Source organism: Lottia gigantea (genome assembly GCF_000327385.1).
Source record: "Lottia gigantea unplaced genomic scaffold LOTGIsca_94, whole genome shotgun sequence".
In the NCBI taxonomy this organism is placed as follows: domain Eukaryota; kingdom Metazoa; phylum Mollusca; class Gastropoda; family Lottiidae; genus Lottia; species Lottia gigantea.
The window spans coordinates 301,966-310,589 of NW_008711065.1; positions in this window are offsets into that span (position 1 = coordinate 301,966).

Genomic DNA, 8,624 nt, shown 5'->3' on the forward strand with positions numbered 1-8,624 from the left:
GNTTATACCAAAATAATACAGCCTTGCTTTCAGTTTGCATAAGCGACCTAATTTTGCCTTTTTTACTACCTGTGACTTCTCTTAACGATACTTTACGATTTAAAAAAAACTGTTATATACCTATATAGCCCATGGTTCAGTTAGTTGGTACGTTTACTGTAAACAAAATATCACCAGTCAATCAATCTTCCCAATTTTAATATCACGTTTTAATCACAATAATTTATTTATTTTAAATTTAAGATTCAATATGTCTGGAGAAACTTGAAATAGTGTTCCATTACCAGATGCGAGCTATATAAAAGCCATCCCACCGATACTTTCAAATCTAGCAGTACAAAACACCAATCTATTGATTAAACGGTTATCTCAATTAAGCGATGTCTTAGAATATGGAATACAACTTATATTTGAAATTTAATATTATATACCGTAATATCAATATGTAATTTGCATTTGCTGATGAAGTTTTTGGTGTGCGAAACAATTATTACCCTGAACATTTATTTCGGTAAATACTGAGAAATAAATAGTTTTTCCCTTTTCAACTTTTCCTCTTCCTCATCATCTAAGAAAGTCAACAAACTCAGAAATGAAAACCGACAAAATTATAACATTCTATTAAAAGCTTGAGTTATTTGAATAAATGTTGATGATTATTTTCAAATGAACAAGAACTCATAACGTATTCATTATGCCATATTGTAGACATATCCACCAATTAAGGTGCAATATTATTATCCAAACCAGTTCAGACACCCAGTTCGGATATTAGTTGGTAATTTTTGTGGAATAACCACAACCTTGCGCAACCAGACTCCCACCACAGCAGTTCAGATACCCACCACTACAGTTTAGGTACCCACCATTACAGTTCAGACACCCACCTCTATAGTTCAGACACCCACCACAGCAGTTCAGGCACCCACCACAACAGTTTAGACACCCACCATTACAGTTCAGACACCCACCACAGCAGTTCAGGCACCCACCACAACAGTTTAGACACCCACCATTACAGTTCAGACACCCACCACAGCAGTTCAGACACCCACCACAGCAATTCAGACACACACCACTACAGTTCAGACACCCACCACTACAGTTTAGACACCCACCACAACAGTTTAGACACCCACCACAACAGTTCAGACTACCCACCACAACAGTTCAGGCTATTGGGGGTATAATTCTTACAAGTCTTTAAGTACGTCTTTCGTGAATTGAGAAATATTTTATGGGAATTATTCAAGTATAATACTATGCAATTTGAAATGATTTACATTTCTTAGACGATAAGTTTATCCCACATGTTATCTGTCAAGTAGAAAACCTAGAAGTAATTCACCATGTAAATTGTTGGTTCATTTCTATTCAAGAGAAAAAGATGCCATGTTAGTTGCCTGGCTTTCGTAATTGAAAGTTTTTTTTCTTTCGTTCACGAAAATTAACGATTTTTTCGCTATTCTTCATCTTTCACTTTAAAAAAGGTTTCTTTCTTCGGCGAAAGATTGAGTTATCTCGTCAGTAACCGGGCTACGAATTCATTTTAAAAACAGAAAACACAATTTCCTAAATTAACCATTGAATTACTGAAATTGATTCGAGCTGCTCAACAAATTTATTTTCAATATCAGAGTTGGTGGGATTTTTCTCGTAATTCTCCAGTTTTTAGCTATAAATGTCACTATTAGTGAATGTTCATCACAGTTGGTGGAATTCAATTTAGTTTTCAGTACAATCAAAATAACACAACTGCTGATATTAACTTGGGTGCAGTTGCCCTCTATGACCCTAGTTCCTAACCTGGGGTGTCAGGGGGGTGACCAACTGGTATAGGAGAAGATTTATTTTAAGTTGATAGAGCACCTCACATCATCACATGCTACAAATGTGGGTGAAACAAATGTTTGAGGTGTGAAAGGTCTATATGGTTGCGTCAAGGGTTGGGAAGACTGGTAGAACAACTGGTTAAAATCGTTTTGAAAGATCAGGTTAATCATTGCCATTATTTATTTATTATTTAAATCTTTATTCTTTATATGTTTATCTTTGGCTTTTAAACCTGGTTTATTCCTGACTTAATTGAGAGTTCATAATATCTAATAGAATTGAAGGAAGGTATTCGTATGTGTCCATGTTTAAACTATGACGATTATCTGAAACACCAAATAGAAATAATATAAGTAGATACATCACGCATCTCAAATTTATTAAATTAGAAAGCCTCTTCGAATCCTTTATCAAATGGTAAAAAACATCAAATTAGCGAAGGCGTTCGACGTTTTTCCAAAAAAATAACATTTAGACACGACTCTAAATTCGTTTTAAATGTGTTAAATGACTTAATCAAAGGTTGACTTTTAAACTCTCTTTAGTAACCATGGTATCAATTGAAAAGTTTATTGGCTTCAAAAGAACTGTCTGTAATCATGTAATTTGTACAAATGCAGAAATAACAAGAACACCCCAGGCATTTCAAGGAAGCTATTATAGTTTTTAAAAATCTTATGTTTTTTCCCTCAATAACATAAAGACCGGATTCGTTCAGTAAAAAATAAAAAAGCTTAGAAAGGTTTGGAATAAATTTTGTTAACTTAACTTATCTGTTTCAATCTCAGCTAAATGAATATTTCCTGACAAATAGTTATAATCCTACACTATTAGGTCTACAGTCAAATCCTTACATTCACTGTCCATGTAGCATGTTCCTTTCTCATATCAAATTACCCCAGCTTAAAATTCTAATAATTCTTCCACTGATATTTAAATAACAAAAGAATTATCCCAGCACTTAATCATACTTACTAATGATTGTGCACCTGCGTACAGGTAAAATAAGGTCAGGCCTTAAACTCTACTCTTTTTGTCAGAGAGTTGTTAGGTCTTTTTAGGTTTTGTTAGTTAAAATCTATAACTCGAAAACTACCAACAGGTATTCCAGACATGGTGCAAACAACAAATCCAAATTATGGAAAGGTGTTTTGGCAAACATTTCAGCTATTGTTACAAATACGTACAAACATTTCAGCTATTGTTACAAATACGTACAAACATTTCAGTGAAACAGATTTGCAGAAAAATTCTGAACATATCTGAGTTTAAAATGTACAATCACTGGTAGATTAACTAATATCTACACAGCTAGAAAAGTTTCTAGTCAAGCGGTGATTAGAATTCCATTTAGAACAGTTTTATCCACCAGATGTCTGATGAAAACCAAGTTTAACAGACACACAGGTGCTTACTTCTTACACAGGAGAGATAGCAGGCACACTCTCTGATGGTGACTAGGTTTTTCAACTGAACAGAACACCCTTACTTTCAAAGGTGTGGTATAGAATACTTGGTATATGATGGTGGCGAAGTTTGTCAGCTGGACACCCCTTGCATTGGAGAGTCCAAGAACATTGACGTAACCCGAGAAGGTAAAATGTCAAGTTTTGTCAACTCAGCATCCTGTTTACAGGTTCCACCTTACACTATTGTTTACATAGTATAAATATGACCTACCTGCGTGTCTAACCAGCCAGTATATAGAAGGGGGGAAGTTAATAATACCACATTAAATAAATATATACTTCAATAAGACTAACAATCTGTCGCCGATTATCAACTGTATTGACAATATTTCTACTTCATTTGATTTGTGATTTAACAACATTGAAAACCATGACAAGGTCATATATATTAGGAGAAGCTTTCAACCAGTGAAAGGATTTCAGCATATTGCGATAGCGCATTACCACTGTTTTGGAACTAGTATTTAAATAAAGGCTTTCACGACTGCCCAGAACAACATAATTTTTGGCCGGATGTCACCAATTCTCATAGAAACCCATATTCAGTATTCCACTAAAACATCAACTGTATAAACAATAGCTTCTGATAATTCAACTCTTGAAAATGTAAACAATTTCTCTTCTAGACAACTCCCTGGTCGTGAAACAAACATTTCAAAATGATTTTATTTTAGACAACTTATTACCTGACAATGTATTAGTTGTCATATTTTATAGACAATATAGACGGCTGTCACGATGTGTACAGGACTCACATGCCGTAGTTTTTAAACCACCGACAGTCTGTCTGGTTTACCAGTTGATTGTCCAGGTTGTGACAATAAGGAATTAATTTATTGATCATGAATAATTTACGTATTTCAACGCTCCTTTATTTTCTTCATTGTGTTTCTATTTTTTTTTTCATTTCTAAACAACTCACAAAAAGATGGGTACAAATTTTAAGGCGTTTCAACCATTGGCATGGAGAAACATCTGAGTTGTAACATACAGATATTACTACAGGTAAATACGTTAAAGTACATAGACTAAACAGTATCTCCAGTTCTGTGTAGAATTACAAAGTTTTTCTACCTAATACATCGCAATCCAAGTTACGATACATATTTTGTTAAAAGTTTTAGTTTAAGAAGAAAAATGAAATGATTGACAGGTAAAATGAAATTATAATCGATGTTGGATTAGTGTCAACACCTGTAGTTTATTGTACTATATTAATAATATATTCATTTTATAATATATATTCTCCTTTACCATCATATCACTACTATAGTTTATATTATATTACTTAATCAATATATCTTAATATTCCACTACTTACTTACTTGTCTGAATGACGAATTTCATAACCTATCTTACCACCAGGTGTTCCGGGAGGATGCACATATACTTTAATACTCTAAAGATTACTACTGGTCTACTTCCTTGCCAACCTTTTCAAAAATATACCAAATAAACATTTTTAGCTATTTGGACTATTTTAAAAAAGATGCCGAATTCACACTTACTCAATTAGTGTTTTCATTTGGTATATTTTATTCATGCATTGCCTTTTGTGCAAGAAGATTTGCACACGACTCTCAAAACACTTGTACTGGGGGAATATTGACCACAGTCTTAATTTAAAAACTTGAAGTTTATCTGCTATGTAGGCTTAAATAAAACTGAAGAAACTTTTTTGGATTTGCATTTTGGTTTCTGGCAATTAGAAGTTAAAATTTAGTTTACTAAATCATTTTACAGTTATTCCGCCATGTCTATTTATCATCCGAAACGATTTTGCACTATTATAATTTCGGGTGTTTTTTTTTTTTTGGTAAGCGAAAAGTGGTGAAAATGTTTACAAAGATATACAGTTCTTGCCAGTTCAAATCAAACTGTAGTTCTAATTATTACCCATTATAATTATGTAAGAGACTAGGTAATCTTTCCACTAGTAATTCAATCATCCAGTATTACTGTAATACGAACACATCATTAAGTCAGTGTAGCTTATACAATAAGAGGTTGTTTTGTTTTTGTTGACCGGAGAAAAGCATGGAAAGTTTAGTAGAGATTAATTCTACAGTGCTGACTTTTTCCGAATCGAATTGAAAAAATAAGGGATAAAAATTGCTTTATAATTCCTTAATAAAAGAGTTTATGATTTGCCAACAATCACTTCATCTTTAGAATTCTTTTACTTTAAATCAATTACGACAAACAAATCACGTTGATCTGACAAAAGCTAGGAAAGTTTAATAGAGATTAATTCTATTGTATGGACTCGAATAAAAAGGATCTACGCATATGTCATGCATAAACAGAGGGAAAGTAATTCTTAAGTGTTCTAATTGTGTTTCTGTTGTGCAAACAGTCACCTAATCTTTGGAATTAGAAAACCATCACCAACAAAAAGTTTTCTTGTATTTCAAATCAATTACGTCAAACAAATCAGGTTCCAGATATTGCTAAAAACTTATATCATTCAGAATATTTATTTTATGATGTTTCATAATTCAATAAAAGTTACTTCATTAACTTTAGTGAACCGAGATAAAGTTACATCTGCACAGAATAGATATTAGTTTGAATGTCACTAAAACATCTGATAACAAAAAACAAACTGACGAGGAAAATAAGAGAACATTTATAAACCAACACATTGAACAAAGGTTAAATTATTTATCAAAATACGAAATCATAAAACTAAAGACACAAATTAAACTTAATGCTGTGTCAAATTAATGAACAGATTGATTATATTATTATTTAGATGTGTTTAAATCAACAACAAAACACCCAGTCTCACTAGTTATATTGTATACTTTTGTTTCGATCTATTGTATTGAAAGAAAGTAACAATTAACCCTGAATGACAGAAATTTTATACTAATTGAAGTCAGAAAGCTTCAAGCGTGAACGATCAGGTTCTTTATAAATCTTCCATGTTACTTCCGGTGTGGTCCGATCGCTTTCAGCTTCGTTGATTTTAAATACAGATAGTTTGTCAATATTTACTTTTACTCTTATACTTGTACTTGGAGATCGGATCCTTAATTGTCGTATGATAGCCGAGAAATTTCAATATGTAAATCCCGAGGAAAATCTCGAATATAGCAATATTTTGAAAATATCTTATGTGTAAGATTTGTTTTGTACACCAACTAACACTTTAATCTTTCTTTCCAAGGACATTATCATTTAATACACCTGACCTCGCGGAATACTTACATATTATTTACGTCGAAAACAATATTCCTAGATTGAATTGGTTCTTGGGCCAAATTCATAATAATCAATCTAAAAATGAATTGAGCTTTCCCTAGAAAGTTCCTATAAAGTATCTGTATCATCATGGCCATGCATTCTTAAACTTAAACCTGTTTCAACAGTTAACAAGTCAGTTGCAAATCTAAATGAATTAAACTAAACTCAATTATATTTGGGCATTTAGACGAACTACATAATCTTAATCAATATTTAGGTAACACACACTGTTTTTCTCACCTAAACGCACTTTTAATTATCATCCTATTTCGATAAGTCGAAAATTCAACTCTCGAAAGAAGTTATCATTCAAAATCAAAACTCAAAATATATGAACTATGACAAGAAAGAGCATAATAAGATTTAACTAGAATACTAGATGTACTTTGCTGACAATCGACAAAAGAGAATGTAATTTGCAATTAGTGTTTAAATAATTTAAGAATGCAACGTAAACTTTTGGTTGGTAATATTCGTGCTTTGGACGTGTTGCATATTTTGTATAAAATTCAATCAGACGCAGTATCCATCTTTTAACTATAAAAGTAATGAATAACTCAATAAAAAAGACATTAGTAGGATAATTTATGTAAATACAAACTGACTGCAGAGTCAATGTTAAACGGAACCACCAATCATCTCCAACGAATTATATTTTTTAACTTCGTCTGATTGATCTGATCACGTGATAATTATGACAGAAGCCGTATTAATATTTATAACCTTGTGTTTTTATGAGAGTTTTTAGATGAAGTTATTATGTGGTGATGTCAAGACCAGTCAAAGTGATAATTGCTGATTTTCTGTAAACAGATAAACCTTGAACGTTCTGACGAACTGCATGTTGTTTCTCTAAGATGATTCATTCAGTTTCACCGAAGATCATGCGACAATATTTGCCTTTAGTATATTATTTCTCAGTTATTCATTAGATTTCTTTCAGGTATTGGGCCTTGGATCCAAAACTTTTGGAAAATTTTCAACGTATTAAACTAATTCAACAGAAAAATCGGAATCTTTCGCTTAAAATATTTTATTTAAACATTCTACTAGTGTACAAGCTGGTGCCAGGGCTCTCTACGTCAGCCCTACAATTGTAAAAGGCAGTATAGACATTTTTGTACATTTCGAGAAAACTGTACTTTAAACTTTTCATCACACTTACTGCCTTTTTGCTTTGTCACATATTTCCTATATATATAACAACAGATGCTGCCTTTTTCAATTGAGAATATATTCAAGTTATGGAGTTACCGCCTTTTGTCACCTAATAATCTCAATAAGTATTGTTCAATGATTGTTAGGATATATCCTACTAAATAAAGCTTGAAATTCTGATACCTAAAGTTCAAAAAAGTGATTTTGAGCAAATATTGGAGTTTTTTTCCATTGTACGGCTGACGTGTGACTTTGTATCGCTAACACACTCCAATAAAAGTTAAGTCCCTCTCTCTTGTGCAAAAGTGAAATGAAATTGGATTTAACAACCTGTTCTTAGCGTACTGGCCACGTATATAAATTGTATATAAATTGTCCCAAGAGACAGGCTTTCAGTCGTTATATTTTATTATTTACTCCTTCTTTTGGTTTCATCTGTATCATTATTCACTATACATTTTTCGAAATGCGTAAAAAACGTGAAAGGAAATAATAATTACACTAAGCAGACAAAGGTCTTACTGAAACCTACTTATCTTATGATATCTTATCTCTTGACCAATGAAATGAAATGTTCACGCTTTTTGTCCCATTGTTTATACTGTCTATTGGTATATTTATGCAAATTCTGTTCATCGTTGAGAACATAAATTAACACTACTGTCGCGCTGTGAAGCGGATGACTTGAGCCGGAAAACATCATAGACAAACTTCTTTGACAGGAAGTTAAGCATAATAATAATTGTTCAATCTCTCAATCAAACGTTTCTATCATTTCATATTCTCTTTCATCTTTACCGATAATTCTAATCACAATATTAATTACTTATTTATTATTAGGTAACATAGCAGCAAAACAGTGGGACAAAAAACATCAACTCATTTCATTATACGGTATATAGAACAATGTCATAT